Source organism: Pleurodeles waltl, chromosome 5, assembly GCF_031143425.1.
Source record: "Pleurodeles waltl isolate 20211129_DDA chromosome 5, aPleWal1.hap1.20221129, whole genome shotgun sequence".
NCBI classification, from domain to species: domain Eukaryota; kingdom Metazoa; phylum Chordata; class Amphibia; order Caudata; family Salamandridae; genus Pleurodeles; species Pleurodeles waltl.
Window position 1 is genome coordinate 697,498,650 of NC_090444.1, and position 19,160 is coordinate 697,517,809.

Genomic DNA, 19,160 nt, shown 5'->3' on the forward strand with positions numbered 1-19,160 from the left:
TTATTCAAGTCTGCTTGTTCCTGAAAGCTGGAAAGGTGGTGACTTTAGCACCGCAAACCTTTTGTTGATGCCATTTTCAGGGGAAAAAATGAAAGCCTTCTTCTGCAGCGCTTTTTCAAATTTTTTTTTTTTTTTTAAACTAAAGTTTTGCTGTATTTTGCCTACTTTCTAGGTCTCCTCCAGGGGAACCCACAAACTCTGGGTCCCTTTAGGATCCCTAGGATGATGGAGAAAAAGGACGCAAATTTGGCATAAGTAGCTTATGTGAACAAAACGTTATGAGGGCCTAAGTGCAAACTGCCCCAAATAGCCAAAAAAAGGCTAGGTACCTGAGGGGGAAAAAGCCTGGCAGCGAAGGGGTTAACAAGTTTGGATTACCTCAATAAAAAATAGTAGTAGAGGCCAGGGAGCTTCCTCTTGGACATTTCTTGAAGATGTCTATACCAAAGCATATGATGGAACAGTGTTTTTAAGAATACTGAAACCTATTAACTGAAAGCTCCTGTCTGGGCGACAAGAAGATGGGGAGCACATTTGGCATCCAAGCTGTGATTTTTCAAAAACTGTTGTATATGTCGATACTTTACTTGTATGTTGATACTTTTGAAAGCCATCTGCTGTCGTTCTTATGAACTCATTTGTGCACCTGCTTTTGACAATATTGAAACTCTCTGACATTTGAGTGATTCTATAAACTTCTGCACTCAGTCATAAATGCCTCCTGTGATGCCTCTCAGGGAGCCCATGCTAGGAGACACTCAGCTCTGTTTCTCTGTGATTCACAGCTTTTAATAAATACATTTTCAGACTCAACTGAAACCTGAAGCAGAAATCTTCTGCCACACTGAATAAATATGTCCAAATGCATACAGAGTATTTGTAAATGCGTAGGTGAAAGTATTTTAGATGCCCAAGGCAAAATGACACATTTACACCCCATTTCCTGACTTTGGACCATATTTAACTCTTTTTGATCAATCTGCTACTGTCAGAAAGCACTGAGCTTCTACTATGGATCTAATGGAAGTGATGCACTCTTCTGCCTCAGCCTCCACCTCTGACCACATGCCATGGAAATATAAGGGCCAATAGTCGAAAGAAGAGAAGAGGAATTTGGATAAGAGAGAAGATAGAGATATTAGATACCAACACTCTGACTTCTCACTCTTATAGTCTCTGGCATCAGCAGGTCAAAGTTGACATCTAAAGATAATAGGACATTTGTTAGTAACCTACCAGAAAGTTCCATATCTATCCTTAACAGGGGTAACTATATGCCTTGATGTATCCTATGTAACTCTCTATGTTCTGGCTTAAAGCTGATTTTCTTGAAACTGAAGCATAACAAGACATGAATACCAATGTATATGTTCCCTAATATTTCACTATTGGTAAGATAACTACCTCAAACTTCATAACTATGCACTCCCATATAAAGGTAAGCTTAGATTCTATCTGACTCTTGTGCAACAACATAATTAATTACAAGGCACTAACAAGTTCCTATCGTTAGCAATCAATATATAACTTGCTAAGAACTTCTTGTAATTTATGCATAATTATTATATGTATATATATATATATGTAGCCAATATCATGATGCTAGAATTCTTCCTGCTCCTTTGCAGGACCAAATTCCAAGTTCAAATGCAAACAATTCCTAAGGTCTATGAGAATGCTTAAACTCAAGTGTTCGGAATAATTCAAGATCTGTTTCTTATCAAGACCTGGTTTTTAGAACATTTCTATGTACTCACAAAAAAGCGATCTCTCTGAAGCAACTATTCTTTGCAAGATTAAATCCATAATCCAAGTGGCAAGGTTCTAGCTTCAGCAACAGTGTAGCACAATTGCCTTACAAGGACACCATGAAATAAATGGAAAGTTATACTTAAATATCCAATATGCCGACCAGCATCTTAAAAAATGAGAGAGTTCAAGAGCTGCTGGGAAATGTAGTCCATCATTGGGGCATGGTCGCGTAGTGCGTCCAAATACACTAAGACTAATACTTGGCAGCAGTGTCTGTGAACATCACCATCCTTTCCCTCTCTAGAATGTACTTGATGTGGGTTGGAATATTGCACCCATGTGCCTCCCTAGCCACAAGCTCTAAGAGGTGTGTGCCAGGGCACAGGGTGTGGCGGAGGTCGGCTGATCCTGGAGTCCCCCTGGGGAACTCCAAAAAGCCTATTCCTGGGTAACACGCAACAACATGATGATGTCATCAGGAGTTCCACTGGAAAGCTGGAAGAAGGAGGACCGCGGTGTTGTTAGAGACGGAGTCGGAGGAACGCGAGGGCGAGAATTGACGGGCACAGAATAGCGGAGACTGGACTGCAGAAGAGGATTCAAATATAACGGGTGGAGTGGACGGAAGAGAGCCGAAGGATGCTAAATCCATGGCAGAGGAGAGGGAGAGCGGAAAAGCCAGCCATGTCCCCGGAGGGATGTAGCTCCTGCAGGTACGGGACCGCGTATGCGGTCCGTTACCAAAATTATTTGGGAATGTAGGGAGGGAGCGGGGAGGAAGGCTGAGCACCACCGAGCACAGCACATAGGGGGATAAGAAAAGAAAAAAACAACAACCAGGACATATTTATTTATTTATCTTTTTTCTGTTTTCTTTTTCTTACCACTTTGTTTGAGCACTGACGTTCGGCTTGCGTACTTCCACCTGGGGCAAAAATTAAGAGAAGAGTTATTCAATTTAAATAACCGCATTATTAAAGGACGCAAATATACCAGTCTCTACGGGGCAGCACCTTTCTTCTTGAGTGGGGTACAGCAACGGAGTCCTTTCCGCTGTGTTTGTTCGAATTACCAACAACCAAATAAAGAACAGGGTCCCTTAATCAATATGGAGGGAGATCAAGGGAAATATACCAAAGGTACAGAGCGTCTCTCTCCTAGATCCTACAAAATGGAAAAACTTCTCTAAAAAAAGAAACAGCCTAAAATATAATAATATAAATGTATTCACAATAATCAAAAATATCAAACCTCATACCTATATAGAAATTATTCTTATGTACAAAAAAACCCCTATATACATAAATGAACACCACATAAGACTAAGACAGAAAAGACCAAACCACAAACAATGACGACATAGACCACAAATACATATCACATAACATTTCAATACAAACATTAAGACAAAAAGCGACACAAATCCCACGTATCATATACCAATTATATGATTATTTGAGACATGATACATATTTCAAACATTACAAAAAGACCAAGAATAACAAATATACACAAATTCATAAGTATGCTTCAAATATTCAATAACTTGATTCGGTGGTAATAGTTTTTCAATAATTCGCTGACTTAGTTCAATCACATGTATCCTGCGTGTGAGAGACCTTTCCAACTCTCTCTCTCACTTGAACATAGTTCACATCCAAATGGATTCCAAAGTATCGTTCCTTTATCAAATATCACGTCCAATTTGGTACTAAACCATCCAACTCGCCATGAAGTATTGCATCAAATTTGATAATAGACCCTCCAACTCTCCGACGCGCTTGTCGGTGGACTTGCACAAACAATTTATCCAACTTAATTGACTCCACCTTCCTCAGGGCATTCGATTCACACTGAAACCTGGGGTCTTCTCTGTCGCTCAATATCTAATACAAATTAATATGGGTGTATCAGTTACACAATCACTATAATACCAAACATTTAATTAAAATGACTCTGTTCACACCCACAGCCAACACCGAAAAAAGTGTCAAAAGGAAACCTCAGAGCGCCAGGTAACAAATAAACAAACAAACTCAAGATTTTCATGAAAGACATTTAAAAAAATGTTCGAATTACCACCAGTCTTTTCCCCTTTCTCCTTTACTATCCACAACCCCAACTATATGTGCACAAAAGGAAAATCACTTAACAATAAGAAAAAAAAGAAAAAAGAAAGAAAGAAAGTAAAAGAAACACTTACCATGCAGGGGCTTCTTCTTTTGTTTCCTCCCCTTCTCTCGCTGGCCACTGGACACCAAACCAATGACGAAGCCTCACGGACATGGGCAAAGATAAGAACATAAAAAAGATCATCAAGTGGAGAGAATAATCAAGACCTGGCAAAACAAAGTCCTAAAAACTCTTTAATTGAATAAACAAACATACTGAACACCCATATTTCGAGAATACTGCTTTTTCTATACAGGGAGGAGTATTCAAACCCTCCCTGGTTCGAGTAGTGTCCTGTGACAGTGGTGTCAAAAGTGGAATCAGAAGCGGTATACATGAGAGAATCTTGGAGGGCAAACCCACCCTGGCAGACATGATAGCCCAGTTGGCTGAGGGACAAAGACACCTACAGCTGTTATGGGAAGAACAGGTCAAGGAGGCTTGATCTGATAGAGACGGTTTGCAGAATGTATTGAAAAACCAAGCCAATATATTTGGTCTATGAGACGGCCCTGGAGAAACTCAGTGAGACTATTGCCACCACCAGGGTACATCCCACAGTACCCAGCTCAGTCCTACAAAAATATCAGGAAGGAGGGGACCCAGATTCCTTATTCACTAACTACGAAAGGGTTACCATGTCAGCAAATTGGCCCCGGGAGCAGTGGGGTTAATATGTTGCTCCGCTGTTGACCGGGGCTCTACAATCGGCTGATCAGGCGGTCAGTCCAGGGGGGTGACCCCTTATAGTGAAATAAATAAAGCAATATTAGAATGGGTGGGATTAGGCAAGGAGAGTTATCGACTTCGGTTTCATTGACCAAATGGAAACCCTCGGAGAAGCCCTGAGCACTGTTTTATATAGTGCAGGATGAGGGATGTAAATAGCTAAACCCCACAGAATGTACCAAAGTGGATCTCCTACAAGCCATTCTATTATAACAATATTTAGAAGCTTTACCCGGGACCACCAGAAACTGGATAAGACAACATACTGATGTCACCATATCTTCTGCGATTGAGCTAGCATGTGCATGTCATAGACAAGGTGCTTCCTTACATAGCTCCTTACAGGTGCTCTCTGGCTGTGGCCCCTACTTTAGTGGTCGCCTGGATTGCTGTAAGCACTCCCCAAGTGCCTGAGTCAACATTTACCTTCATGAACTGTTTCCAATTTGCCGGTACCATACCACGTCCTTTGAGGAGGTGATGTGTAGTAAAAAAAAGTTCTAGCTTTCAGGTTAAGATTTTTTCAATTTAATTAAGGACACAGAGGCGAGGATAATGCTTATCTTTCAATGCTTTTAATTTTTAGCAGCCAATCAAAAAACAAAAGAAAACATCACTTCCTGTGACACAATATCACATGACTACCATAGAGCCTAGCCCTTTATAAACCCCTTAGAGATATAACTCCTCCTCTTTCTTTAAGAGAGTCCAATAACAGTAGAAAGTCTCAAGAACAATCCCCAACGGGAGAAAGAAACTGCAAACCACACTGTACTACAACGTTCCCCCAAAGATACAACCACCGAAGGGACCAAAAGGTCGGATCCAAGACAGAGATCTCGGATAACCAGGAAGACCTCAACTCAGAAGATTCAAGAGTCACTTGTGTTCATTGCTCGAAAATTGAAGAGGAACGAAATCCAACATCCTTCTTAATCCTCAGAATAATGCGCTGGAAACACCCAAGGATCATTTGTCCTCAGTACCAGCAAGGAGATGAAAAACCAAGCCATAAAACTAAACCAGGATAAAATATTCCTAAAGATAGTAACAGGGATGAAAAAGCACTGAAATGCATTAATCATTGCAAGGAAACAGAAATCACAATAATAAACAATAAATCAATAACAAGTTTAACAGTGGGGGTGGGATAATCCTCACCTCCGTGTCCTTAATAGAACTGAAAAATGATTTATTCTGTGTCAGGAGCAGAGGCTCCGATTATGCTTGTTTAAAGCTGACCCAAAGCCACAGATGTAGTATCCATAAAAGGTTTATAATAAAACAATTAGAACGTAGACTCAAAAGACCAATCTGCAGCTCTTAAAATGTCTTCTATTCGGGAACCCAAGGCAAAATATTTTGAGGCAATGCCCCTCTAGTGGAATGAGCACCAAATTTAGAAATATCAATGGCCGCTTCACCCAAGAGCCAGCTAACCCATATGGTCAGAGTGGCAGACGAAACAGGGTGATATGGTTTAACCAATGAAATCCATAACTGCCCCCCATATCAGAACAAAATTCTTCTGTACTTACCTCATACGCTTTCAAACATTGTACTACACACAATTTGGGATTGTCTACAAAACAAGGATAGGAAACTGATTTCAAATTACAATTAGTACGATGGGAAATAGAAAAGGTTACTCTTTCAGGAGAAAAAACCCTACTAGCCAAATACAGCGCCCTAACATCAGAAACCCATTTGCAGGTGATTAAACACAATAACATAGTGAGTTTAGCCAAAAACTGTTTCCTGGAAAGGAATCTATTAGCTGGCCACGACTCTTAAAATCTCAAGACTATATTCAAATCCCAAAGTGTAGAATACCATGGACGAGGGGGTTAGCTAACCTTATGCCTTTCAAAAGCTTACAAACAATGGGTAATTTCCCCAAGGGTTTAATATCCACTGGCAAATGACCCGCTGAAATGGCCGACCAATAATTATTAACCGATCTATAAGCCGGATGTAGCTAGAGAGGACAAAAAATGTAGGACCAGACTGCAATCTGCTGAAGCCGCATCAGTGTTCCGAGCACTGCACCAAGACCTCCATCGTTTCCAAGCAGAACCATATCTCTTGTTGGTACTGGAAGACAAGGATCCTGAAATGAAAGCGGAAGACGCCTGTGAAAGTCCTGGGAGACTCCATCTTTCCCTGAAAGTTGCCAAGCCACTAGGGCCAGCTGCCCCGAGAGAATTAGAGGATGAGGAAGGCCGTGGGGATCCAGAAGGAGCTTGGGTCGGAACAGAATCAATATTGGGAGGTCGCAACTCAACTCCAGCGCTTCCGGGAACGAAGCATGGGACCTCCAGAGAGGAGTCACTAGAATGAGATCCGCCTGCTGATGACGGATCTGAGCCAAAACCCTGGGAATCATCAAGAAGAGAGGAAACGCATAGCCCAGACCCAGAGAGCAGTTCTGGAGAAAAGCTTCTGTCGCTAGTGCCTCCGGATCTGGCCTCCAACTGAAAAATGTCTTCATCTGCCGACTGAGGCAGGATGCAAACAGATCTACTGAGAAGGGACCCCACAGGGAGTGGAGGACTCGAAAGACCTTGGATTAAGCCTCCAGTTGCTGAGATCCCAACGGTAACAAGAGTACCAATCCGCATCAGTGTTGCTGCTCCCCGGAAGGTATTCCACTACCACTGAAATCCGGTGTTGCAGACAAAAATGCCAAAAGTCCTTGGCAATCTCTGCTAGAATGCAAGACTTGGCCTCGCCCAATTTGTTGACATATCTCACTGCTGAGATATTGTACATCCAAAGGAGGATACAACAATTCGTCTTGATAGGAAACGAGCCTCCCAGCCCCAAAGATTGTTGATGGACTCTTTCACAATCTCTGGGGAAGAACCAAAGATGGCCCTGCAATTCCAAGCCTCGATGTGGTATAATCATTAACGCATCCACGAGCGAGCTTCCTCCAAAAGGGGAATCTGGTCTACATAATTGCGAACCCTCCGAAGATGAAAAATTCTCAATCTCTGCGAAGCCCTGAATTGTAGACCCGGAAAGATTGCTTGAATGGAGGAAGAGAGGAGGCCCACCATGCAGGAAATCGCCCTCAATTATATAGTCTGTCTGGACAATAGTAACCTCAATTCTGTCTTGATCAGACAAATCTTCTGAGGGGGAAAGATTAACTGAGCCAGAGTAGAGTCTACCCAAAAACCCTGAAAATCCAACCTCTGAGATGGAATTAAGGCCAACTTTTGGGCATTGATAATAAATCCCAGACTCTGGAGATGAGAAATGGACCATTCCAGATGGTCGAGGACTAGGCGGACACATTGAGCCATAATGAAAATGTCATTGAGGTAAATAGTAAGATGACCCCTCGAGCACGGCGGAACTCTACTACCGGCTTCATCACCTTTGTAAAGCACCAAGGGGCCAATGAGAGACCAAAAGGAAGGACCTTGTATTTGTAACAAAGACCCTCCCACAGAAACTGGAAGAATCGACGGTGGGGAGGAAAAATAGGAATGGTCAAGTAAGCATCCTTTAAATCTAAACGAACCATCCAGTCTCGTTCCTGAAGAATATCCCTCAATAAGTGGATGCCCTCCATCTTGAAATGCCGATAAACCAAACACCTGTTGAACTCTTTGAGGTTCAACACGAGGCAGGAGCCACCTCCCTTTTTTTCCACTAGGAAAACCGAACTATGAAACCCCAACAGATGAGTGGAAGCCTCGACAATAGCGCCTTTTTTTAAAAGCGATGCGATTTCTGCAGAAATAAAATTGAGATCTTGAAGGGAAAAATACGTCAGACGGGGAAGAGATGTCTGAGATGGGGACTCGTAAAATGCTAGCTTGAAGCCTTGAATAGTTTCCAAGACCCAAGTGTTGCAAGTAATTTTGCGCCATGCTTGCAGAAAACACCCCGTCCTGCCCCCTAAGACAACCTCCGAGCTTAAAATTAGGCTCACCTGTAGATCCTGTGTCCTGGGACTAGAATTGGGTGCCTCTAGTTCTCCCTCTGTGGAATCTGGAGCAAACTGCTCTCGGGCAGGAAGGGTAGAAGGTGGACACAGAGGAATCGTGGTCTTGGAAACCACCTCTCCCCTGATGATAGTATTCCCACTGAGGTCCTTGCTGGCTGAAACTGCCGAAGGCACGCCCTCTGTAGCATCCGGCCCTACGAAAAAGTGGACAAAGAACCTTCTTAATAGACCCTTGTGCCTTGTCTAAATTGGCATAAGTTGCCGCAAATTTAGAAAGCTCCTTGAGGAAAGGAGAACCGAAAAGCAAATCCTGGGCCAAAGGACATGACTCAGATGAAGCAAGGTCTGCCAACTTTGGATCCATCTTTATCAAGACGGAGCGACAATGTTCATTGGAAATTGCAGAATTAGCATTCCCCAGAAAGCATAGGGCCCTTTGTGCCCAACCAACCAGAACATTGGGGTCAATAGCGTCACCAGAATCCTTGGCCTGAAACCCCATCTCCAAAATATTGGTCCATTGGCCAGTCACGTCTAGAAGTTCGTCCTGGCAACCTCGCCAGGCACGATCGATCCCCTTCTTAGGATCCTTTGAAAATGTTTTCAAATATGTGACAAGAGTAGGAACCAGTTCAGGTGTCTTGGTCACCTTAGAGGGAAAATCTGGTCTTGGGCATTCAGAACATAATCTGGAACGAACTTCCTTCTCGAACCCTACCTAATGTGGGATTCCACATAGTCAGCTACTTCTGCGGGGGCAATTATGGAGTAGAGCGGAGATAGACAATGTCCTCAGGTTCAAAAGTAAGAATTTTTGGGGTAGGAGTAGAATCATCAGGGTGGTGTGGCTTCTTTTTGCGTTTTCGGGGGGATCATCCCCCTGGTCGGAGGAATGCTCAGAGCAAGAGGAAGCCAAATCCTCCTTGGACTTAGACTTCGAGGTCGTAGAAGCATTAAAGTCATGATCCCTGGCCAGGGATCTGACAAGACTCTCAAAGTCCGCAGCATGCAGATTCTTGCCCGGTATGAGGGCCTGTGAGCCGCCAGATAGGGAGGGATCTTCGACTATCTGAGACCCATAGGGAGCCACCTATCCCTGCTGTTCGGCTAAACCAATGAGATGGTGTTTAATAGGCCTGATAGCTTGGGCCAGTGCTTGATTGAATGTATGACACACACCAGCATCCAGGGCATAGACAAGGTCCTGCTCAAAGAATCCTGCAGGATCATCCACATAATATTCATCACCTCTTTGATCTTCATAGGCAGCCATACTGGCTGGGCAGAATATATACAACTCCAAAGGAGCAGAAATTCAGGTGATGTAGGACAAAGAGAGCAGAATACCAGCCTTAGAAAGCAGGTTAATATATCAGTAGGACTTGGAGGGAGCCCTGCCCAAACATAAACAGGTCCAACCTGTGTAAATATTGTTACAACCCCAAGGAGAGCACACTTTGGGCATAACACGGGGAGAAAAAACACAGCCAAATGCCTAAATGAGACAAGGACACGCGTCTAGACGTCTTCGAAAATTATGAGGCTCTGTGCATGTGCGGTAGAACAAGCTGTGTTGAAAGAGAAAGAGGACTGTGCGGCATCGCCACGCGTCCTCACTCCCCTGCTCCCACTCCACCAAAACAGGATGCAAGCCAAGCTACAGCCCACGGGACGTGAAGGATGCTCCCAATGACCAAAATAAATGATAACACAACGCACACACAGCGCGATCGCAAAGCGACATAAATGCCATACGATCACAATATACACAGTGATTAAAGACAGTTCGAAAAACACTTAACTGGCTGTGAAGTAGCAAAGAAATAGGAAGAGATATATCACTAAGGGGTTTATACAGGGCTAGCTAGGCTCTATGTATTCATGTGATATAGTGTTACAGGAAGTGATGTTTTGTTTTGTTTTCTGATTGGCTGCTAAAAATTAAAAGCATAGTAAGAGAAACATAATCGAAACCTCCGGTCCTGACATAGAATTAATGGTTTGCGACAGTAACTGGTGTAGTATAAGATTGATACTGATGACGCAGAAATGAAGGTTTTACATTTATTAGCGCATAAAGTAGTGCTGAAATAATCAAGTGTGACCTTAACCGAACTAATAAAGATTGTACGGGGACAAATGTGCCCTCAGAGTAGTTCGCCAACATTTATAAGCGTGCTTTATATAACGTGATGTATTAGAATTGTACTAATCTGACATAATCGTAAACGTGTGCCATGATTTGCTTGTTTGAAATGTTTTAACTTAGCATAACTTTAGTGGAGGCTTCGGCCTAGTTGCCTTGTCTCACGGTTTAGATGCTCGTGTTTTCCAATGTGCTAATAAACGTGTATTCTTGCTTGAAGCTGTACTTTTCCAGTGAGATCGCTTCACATGCTTATCTTTAAGGTTTCGTGCCAGCCTGGCATCTTCTTCTTTGCTCCAAGGTCAATCTGCAGGTGCGGACAATGGAAGCTCTGAAAGTGAGTTAATTGGTAAAATATGTTGCAACTTACGTTCCCGACTCCAAGGATAATGTATGCCTAGGTAGAAGCTTGTGAACTGTTGTTTTTGATTGGACAATTTGAAGCCAACCTATGAACCCTCCAATGGAAGACCCTACTGGATTTGAACTGTTGTTTATTTAAACCTGGTGCACAAGAAGAAAGCAGCCATTTTTAGCCATTTTTTTTTCCATTAGCCATTGCGGACATTGGACATTTTTCCATCGGACATTGCCCATTAGACATTGGCCATTACCCGCCATTTTGCAGGACATTGCAGCCATTATGGCCCATCTTGCCGACCTCGTCATTTTGCTATCTTCTAGAGACTTTAAGTAATTCTTGCCCTAGAGACTTTAACTTCGATTTGCCCCTTTGCATGAAGTAGTAGTGTTGTCCTTTATCTTGCCGCTGTGAGGCAATTGCCCCGTCCACCTTGCCCCTTTGCCCCGTCCCATGCTGATCGAAACTGGTACCTGTGAGACGAAGACTTCCTTGAATGCTGATTGAATTTGGTAAATATGAAAGGAAAATGTACAATTGCATTGTTTCTTTTTAGGTAACCAACTGCTGATTTTTGATAAGAGCCCTAGTTAGGAGTTTTCCAAATTAATGTTGCTAAATTGTTTTTGCATGAAATCCCACATGCAGATGCTAATTTGTGGTTAGATGAGGATTCATTTGATGCACGATGCAATTTGAGACCTTGTTATGCTGACTAATGTATGCAATTAGCCCATTACAGATTGTAGTTTTAGTGGTTTGCGTTGCTATCATCGAATGCATTGTTATTCAAATGCTGCATAGATTGCATCTTTTCCGCCGTTATGGACAGCTATTAATGTTCATTTACATATATCATTTGGTGTTGAGACACATTTATATCGTGCTAGCTTTGTTAATATAGGGAAATAAATTCATTAACTTTGAATAAACTGGTGTGGTTATTCATGGCCGAAAGGTCATGGTTCGCCGAAATGTTTTCTGGATTAATTGTGAAGTGTTATGTTGATCAGGGCATTGCTTATGTTCGTTATTGATTATTGATTTGATTAAATTGACTAATCTCGGGTGAAGAGAGCCCCACTTGGTCAAAAGATTCATCGACCCAAGAGCGTCCAAATACAGGTAATTTATTAGGACGGAGCGCTCTATCAGTAGATGGTAGCAGAGGACGGTTACGACTTTTGGGACCCCGCTCGAGAAGTATATGGTGTTGAATTAGATTTTTCTTGGGTAAAACAGATTGAGAGAATGATGATGCCCTAAGTCCCCCGCGACTTTCCCGGGATCTCGGAGCTTGCGAATGGAGAGAATGGAGGTGTGAAATCGGCGTTGGCGGTACTAGTGACGGTATGAGTGAAGTCAGGGTTTTGCGCTTGCACAGCTTATTGCCGCAGATTGTTTGAAAAGGTTGCGAGGATTTTAGAGAATAGCGGAGGTGCGACTCCGAGTGTGAGAGTAGGGAAGTCGTCGAACTTCATGTGCATGTGGCGCTTTGTGCAGAAAAATGTCCACGTGGTTGTTGTTGTTGAGACGGGCCCTGCGAGGTCAAGAGACTCCGGAGTATGTTGAAAAGTGTATGAGACACTTGTTTTATGTTGTGGTCTGGTCGGTTTAATAGGTTGACCGGGCGTGGTCAACGAGTCGGTACGTGTGTTAAGGGAGTGAAAGAAAACTTCGACTTCGGGCTTTGACAAATTCTAAGTGCACTAGAATAGATCATTGACAAGTTGAGAGCAGAGTCTGCGGGTCAGATTTGCTTGCGAAAGTGGGGACCGAGAAAGATGGAATAACTGCCGAGGCTAGTGAAAAATCCCTAAGGTCCTGAAGCGATTGTGTTACCCTTCCTGTAGTAAACCGACAGATCTGTTTTATTATTATTTGGTTGCTCGCGATACATGCTAGAAGTTGTTACGAGAGGAGCTGAGTGAAGGAGGACAAGCCGCGAGGCTTTGTCAGCCGCAGTGTGTGTGAGTGTGACGTCACTAGGAGCCGCGCTGGGATAGGTTGGTTGCAGAGAAGGGTCGCGCACGGATTGGACGCAGTCCGTGGGGCTCGATTGGAAGGGGAAAGGCAAGCGAAGAGTATTCCGGGAATTAAAGTCACTTATTGATTACTAATTTTGTGAAATAAAAGACGAGAAAATGAAATTTTTTAAAGCATTAAAGAGTGCGATGAAGGTGGAGTCTTACATTAAAGCGAGCGTAGGAGAGGAGACGCCACCCGAAGGCACACCAGCTTACATTGTAATGGAGGAAAAGGGGGTAGCTCCGTGCCTTTGGCTAAAGCAATGGCACAAGCTGACAGAGAAACATGGGAGGGTAGCGTTCCCGATCCATGGGACATTCAATATAAGGATCCTAGAGAATTTGAGATTCGCGATGTACGACATGAAGGTACCTCCAAGGCCAGCACAGTTTGAGGCTCTAGCGATTTGGGAACTAATGGCTAGACAGCAACAGCAAAAGAAGTTCGAGACCAGGATAAGAAAGGTAGAAAAGACACTAGCGGACGCTAGGTGGGATAATGCACAGAAGGTGTGGAGGTCAGATGTATTGCAGGGGATAAAATTGTTCCCGCAATTGCTAAGGAAGAAGAGGCGACAGGTAAGAAAGCTACCTGTAAGACAAACAGGAGGTGTTCCAAGGATAGAGAGGACGAGGAAAAGTTAAGGAGAGAAGAAGAGTCAGAGGATGAGGAGTTCATCATGCAATTGCTGAACGACCGTCCACCACCTTATGCAGAGAGGGAACAAGGTCCAAGTACCAGTTCTGCCCCTCCAGCACCGGTACAGAATAATGAAACTCTGAATTCAGAAACGCCGTCGGGATCTAAGGACCCGAGTTTACTGTTCACCCCGCAGATACCGCAGGTTAGGAGAATATATCCAGATGTGCCTATATTGAAAACAGCAGAAAATTATCAGCCGCAGGTCCCAAGGTACTACAGCAGTGACAACAGTACGGGAATGATTATAGATCCAACCGTAATGGGAGTACAGAATGGTCACAGCCCAACATTGGCACAAGCTGAATCAACCCAGCTTTTGATGTCTCAAAAGCAGATGCAGGGGGGAACCGCACATGCTCGGATGACGGGGAGTCATACGGGCATGCCGGCAATGATGACCCATAGTGTGGGAATGAACATGCCTCAGAACCTGGGGAATGGACAGAACCCAGATGCGATATCCCTACCCATTACTGTAGGTCCACCGGTACCTTTGTACACTCAGCCTAACTTAGGTATGAGCGGTCAAGGATCAATGGTGCAGAGTGGGACGGAAAGGAGGTGCATAGAAAACACTCCAGAGACAACTCCGATAGCGGCTCTGCCAACTGGATCTGGGTCCTTGATGGAGTTTAGTCCCATATGTGCTCAGTCAACAGTGGTGAGGTCAAGTCCCCCACTGATGATACCGCTATCATCGAACACTGAAAAGTTGCCGCAACCATCAATGGCAGTCGATGTGAATGCTACACTGATGGGGTTGAATGCGCAACAGCTGGCACAGTGGTTCAACAGTCTGAATTCCACACAAAGCTCAGCCAGTGGGAAGGGAGAGGACTATCTGAATAGGGTCAGGTTGAACATGGAAGCAGAAGAATTGGTGGAAGGAACTATGGGTTTGAATAGGTTAGAGTCCTACTCGGAAGAAGAGCTGAGGTATCTATGTCCCAGGATTACGAGAGAAGTGAACAAGGTACATAGAAGGTTGCAAGAAATAGCTGACAAAAACGGGGTTGAGATAGACAAGACAAAACACTTGAGCAGGAGCTATAGATTGGATTTCGGGACCACAGACTTTGAACACATGAGGTCAGCAGGCATGAAAACGCACCTTAGAGAATTGCTGCAGAGTGCGCAAGTGTGGAGGTGCTTAGACAAATGGGAAAGTAGATGGGCAAAGAAAAAGGAAAAGAAGAAAGATAGTGTCCCAGAGCATAAGGAGAAAAGACCACAGAGTAGTGATGCAATAACCATGTTACCAATGAGGGAGACAGCAGGGGGAAAATTAATACATGTACCGTGGCACAGAAGCGACATTCAGTCTTTTACGGATGATTTTCCCAAACTGAGAGAGAAACCGATTGAATGGTATCAACAGACTGATAGGTTTGTGAAGCTTGCAAAATGTCTTTGGGAAGACCTGAACACCCTCTTTGAGATTGTGGTTCCGGCAGATTTGTGGGAAGACTGCAAAAGGGCTGTAGGTTGGCCGACAAGTGAACCAGAAAGGGACAGGGATACGGGTGCACCATCACCTATGGTGATGAGCTTGTACTATAAGGTGATTGAGCATTTGAAGACGAAGGTTGCCGCGAAAAATGTGGATTGGCAGAAGATTGATCGAACTGCCCAAGAGGCTAAAGAGTCGATTCATGGTTACTATGAGAGGTTGTTGAAGGCGTTCAAGAACTACAGTGGCACGGAAACAATAGAGGCGAAGGACATGCTTCATTTTGTGTTTAGATTTGTGGAAGGGCTGAGACCAGAGATAAGTCAGATGATTAAGACGCATTTGATTTGTTGGCAGTCGAAACCGATTGATGAGGTGTTGAATTATGCGAAATACTGTAGCGACGAAATTGAAGTGAAACAGAAAAGGTTGAAAGAGAAAGTGATGATGATGCAACTTAAAGCAGCTCCGACAGGTTTGCAAGGGTTGCAAGGGTTCCAACAGCAGATACCGCAGCCGCCGCCGCAGGGAAATATGGTGTTTCAGCCACAGGCGAGAGGTAGAGGCAGAGGAGGTTTTGGGAGTAATGGTCCGGATTTGAACACTGTTGCGATTCCGAATGGTGTGCAGGCAATGAAAAGGGTGATGCCGTGTCACGTGTGCGGAATTGTCGGACATTGGAAACGCGAGTGCCCGATGGTGGTGCAGGAAGGTGCAGGTGTTGGTCAGCAAAACAGTGATGTCAATGCATTCCAGACAATGAGGGGACCGAAAATGAGAGGTCCAAACCCAAATTTTCTGACCATAAATCAGATGCAGGGATTACAGCCCATGCAGCCGCAGCAGATGCAGATGCCCTGTATGCAGATGACTCAAATGCAGCCAATGCAACAGCAGTTTCCCATGGTACCTAATCAGCAAATGCAAATACCTTTGGCACCAGTGAGTCAGCAGCAAGTGATGGTTCCTCCACAGGTCTCGGGTCAGGTGATGAATACAAATGGCACAGTACAACAGTTCCCATTACACAGTGAGAATGGAATAAACAATGTATGGGAGAGTGAAAGTTCAGAAGAGGAGGGAAATTGTGTGCTTGCAGCATCCTTGGAAGTTGATCAAAAGGGTCCATATGTGGAGGGAACAGTTATGGGTCATTGTGTTTCATTCTTGGTTGACACAGGAGCCACACGTTCAACTGTTAGGAGCATTGAAGTACCAAATTTGCCACTCTCAGGGAGAACAGTTCAAGTAGTGGGAGTAGCAAACAGGCACCTGACGAACCCAATCACAGATCCAGTACCAGTCAGAATTGGTAACTATCAAGGGTTACATAATTTTGTGGTATGTGACTCAAGCCCGATAGCACTGTTAGGGAGAGACCTATTGTGCAAATTGGGATGTTCGATTATGTGTTCGAACGATGGAATTAGAATTCAGACGAGCAGTGATGGGGAAGAAGAGGACAGTGTAGAAGGGGATGAGATGGAAACTGTCGATGAAGAATATCCTCTGATTAACCTTTTTCCGATGATAACTGAAGAAGATATTCCAGCTGAATTACGAGAAACAGTCGGAAAGGAAGTGTGGGATTTGACAGGAAAAGAGGTGGGATTGGTGAAAGGAGTGGAACCAGTGAAAGTGACCGTAAAACCCAATGTAACCTTTCCCCAGACCCCACAATACCACATGGCACAAGACACCCTCATGAAAGTCGCCCAACTCATTGACGAGTTTGTAAAACAGGGAGTGCTGAAGGAAGTGTTAAGCAGTCCATGTAATTCACCAATCATGGGACTAATAAAGCCGAGTGGAAAGGTCCGAATAGTGCAGGACTTGAGGAAAATAAATGACATCGTAATTAAGTGCTGCCCTGTAGTACCGAATCCAGCTGTGATAGTGTTTCAAATTCCTTGCGATGCCGAGTGGTTCTCAGTCATCGACTTGTCACAAGCATTCTTTTCGGTGCCTCTTCATGAGGACAGCCAATTTCTCTTTTGTTTCAAATTCTTAGACAGAGTTTACAGTTGGTGTCGAATTCCTCAAGGGTTTTCGGAGTCACCGTCAATTTTCAATCAGATTCTAAAGAAAGACTTGGAAGCGTTAGAATTGCCATTCGAGTCAACCCTAGTACAGTACATTGATGACTTACTGATTGCATCTAAGACAGAAAGTGGCTGCACAGCCGACACCATTGCTCTACTGAACCATTTGGGAAGGAATGGACACAAGGTGTCTCCTTCAAAGTTGCAGTTCTGTCAGAAGAAAGTAAAATACTTGGGTCATCAAATAGAGAAAGGGTCACGGAGAATAATGAAGGAAAGAATAACAAGTGTACTTCAAATGAGTCCACCAAAGACAAGGGGGGAGGTGAGGAAGTTTTTGGGGATGGTGAGCTACTGTCGCCAGTGGATTCCCAACTTCTCAACTCTAGCAAAGCCTTTACTGAAACTGACCCAGAAGGATGCCTTGGATGAAATTGAGCTGAAAGGAGATGAGATGGATGCTTTTATTGAATTGAAAGAATGCATGTGCAGGGCTCCAGCTTTAGGTATGCCTGATTACACAAAGCCTTTCACATTGTTTTGTCATGAACGTGATGCATGTTCTTTGTCTGTCTTGACCCAAGCCCATGGTGGCATAAACAGACCAGTAGCGTATTTTTCAGCTACTTTGGATCCGGTCGCAGCAGCACTGCCAGGGTGTTTGCGCGCCGTAGCAGCAGTTGGTATCAGCCTCACTCAGAGTGAAGGAATAGTGATGGGACATCCATTAACAGTCATGGTCCCTCACTCAGTTGAGATACTTTTGACCCGCTCCCGAACGCAACACATGACTGGAGCAAGACTCACAAGGTATGAAACAATAATTCTGGGCTCACCGAATGTGCAGCTGAAAAGGTGCACTACGTTGAATCCAGCAACCTTGCTTCCCGGTGAAAATGCTGAAATTGAGAACGCTGAAGACGTCGAGCATGACTGCCTTCAGGTGACTGAATTTTGCACAAAACCCCGACCTGACATTAAGGATACTAAGCTTGATGAAAATGATCAAATTGTTTTTGTTGATGGTTCATGTTTAAGAGATGCATTGGGAATATTGAAAGCAGGATATGCTGTATGTACTGTAACAGGTGTCTTGGAAGCGTCCTGGCTTCAAGGAGTCTATTCCGCACAAGTAGCAGAGCTTGTAGCCCTTACAAGAGCATGCCAATTGTCTACATTGATGAAGGTTACCATTTACACTGATAGTCAGTACGGGTTTGGAATTGTGCACGACTTTGGGCAATTATGGTCACAGAGAGGTTTCCTGACCTCTTCAGGGTCCCCAGTGAAAAACTGGGAGAGAATAAGGGAATTGTTACACGCCATTCAGATGCCAGCCGAAATTGCAGTGGTAAAGTGTAGTGCTCATACAAAAGGACAGGACTATGTTTCCTTGGGAAATGCATATGCGGATCAAGTCGCAAGATTTTGTGCCTTGAACTGTATATTGCTCAGGGATGAATGGAATTTGATAAGTGAGCCAGAGCTCGAACCAGCTGAAGCATTTGCCTTGAAGGTCGTGGATACAATGGATGAACTAAAAGCATTACAGAATAGCGTCAGGGAGGATGAAAGAGCTTCCTGGATTAAGTCACAATGTACAAGGAGACCAGATGAGTTATGGGTTTCAAATGAAGGAAAATTTGTTTTACCAAATAGTCTCTTATCGCAGCTAGCGCGGTTCTATCATGGGCAGGCTCACTTAGGGAGAGATGCCATGATAAGATTGTTAAAAACTGATTGGTTTAACCCCAGATTCCGTCAAGTTGCAGAAGCAGTTTGCCATCGTTGTGTCATTTGTCAGCAGATGAACCCAG

At 43.9% G+C, this 19,160-nt stretch overlaps 1 long non-coding RNA gene across 1 annotated transcript in view; it reads left to right on the plus strand.

Moving 5' to 3' along the window:
- The first annotated feature begins 2,247 nt into the window (after nt 1-2,247).
- The window catches only part of LOC138297302 (uncharacterized), a 33,709-nt gene continuing 16,796 nt past the window's right edge, over nt 2,248-19,160 (plus strand). The window contains exon 1 of the long non-coding RNA XR_011204009.1: nt 2,248-2,465. This is a non-coding gene — a long non-coding RNA (uncharacterized lncRNA). The remainder of the gene's footprint in view (nt 2,466-19,160) is intronic.